Below are 1,119 nucleotides of genomic sequence, written 5' to 3'. Positions count from 1 at the left end.
TATGTGTGTGTGTATGTGTGTGTGTGTGTGTGTGTGTCTGTGTGTGTGTGTGTGTGTGTGTGTGTGTGTGCCGCAACACATATATGTACATATGTTATGTATTCATCTGTGACGTTCATATTTGTTCATGTACAGGAAAAAAATAAAACAACAAGAAAATATAACATATAATTCGTGTCATTTAAAAAATGCAGGACTCCGATGACAAGGAGAACAAGTTCTTGGGATTTTTTTCTCCGTGAGTATTTTTGGGAATTAGTTTGTCAAAAAAAGAAAACTTTTATTCCGCAGACATAAAAAGGCCTTCATGAACGAGGCAACACGCTCTATTTGCTCAATGCATTTCCATAATATATATATACAACTGGCTGGACCCCTTTCGATGAAAGGAATGATCGGTGCATTAACATCAACTGGAAGTCAGTGGCCTACTATATTTACACTCTACCTGAAGGGAGCAATAAATCTTGAGACATACAAAAAATTAGAAGGTCTAGATCTATATTCTCAAAACAAAATGCGCCTCGTGAAATATCACTTCTGGCACTTCCGCTGCGGAGGACAGCTAGCTACGCAGATTTGTTTCGCCTCTCAGTGGAATAATCACAAAGGCCAAAGAAGGACGGGAACTTTTCGTCAAATATATTTTTCTAAATTCAGGAAATGAATAAATAAAAAAATCAGGCTCCGTCATGGGGACCTATCTATCTTTTGGCAGATACTTGCCAACTTTCAACTCTGTAGCTGTCGCAGTTTAAAGGAAAAAGTGACACGTGTTTCCAAGTAGCCAAATATATTAATAGATTATACTAATGACAGTCAATGTTGCAAAACACTTTAAGAGTTTAAAAATGTCCATGCATAAAGTGTGCTCCTGCTGTCGTCGCTGTTGCTAAAAAAAATTTAATTGTTATTCTTATTCTAGTTGTAGCTAAGAATCGTTCCGGTAATGAATCTGCCGGAATCCCATGCACCCCCCCCCCTCCCATTCCCCCCAAAAGACAAGTAATTTTAAATAAATTAATAGGTAGTGAAACGTAGTGGAATGTTGGATGTAGTTAGGAAAAAAATGTTTGCTTTGAATGTTACTGTTCATAGGAGGGAGGGAGGGAGAGAGAG

The 1,119-nt window shown here is 37.9% G+C and overlaps 1 protein-coding gene across 1 annotated transcript in view; it reads right to left on the bottom strand.

Moving 5' to 3' along the window:
* The window catches only part of LOC101846392 (kinesin-like protein KIF21A), a gene marked incomplete at both ends in the record, with an annotated part of 42,911 nt that overhangs the window by 790 nt on the left and 41,002 nt on the right, over positions 1–1,119 (bottom strand).

The sequence above is a fragment of the Aplysia californica genome, unplaced genomic scaffold, assembly GCF_000002075.1.
Source record: "Aplysia californica isolate F4 #8 unplaced genomic scaffold, AplCal3.0 scaffold01014, whole genome shotgun sequence".
Taxonomy (NCBI): Eukaryota; Metazoa; Mollusca; class Gastropoda; order Aplysiida; family Aplysiidae; genus Aplysia; species Aplysia californica.
Note: the sequence above shows the minus strand (reverse complement) of the source record. Positions and strands in the feature narration are given on the sequence as shown.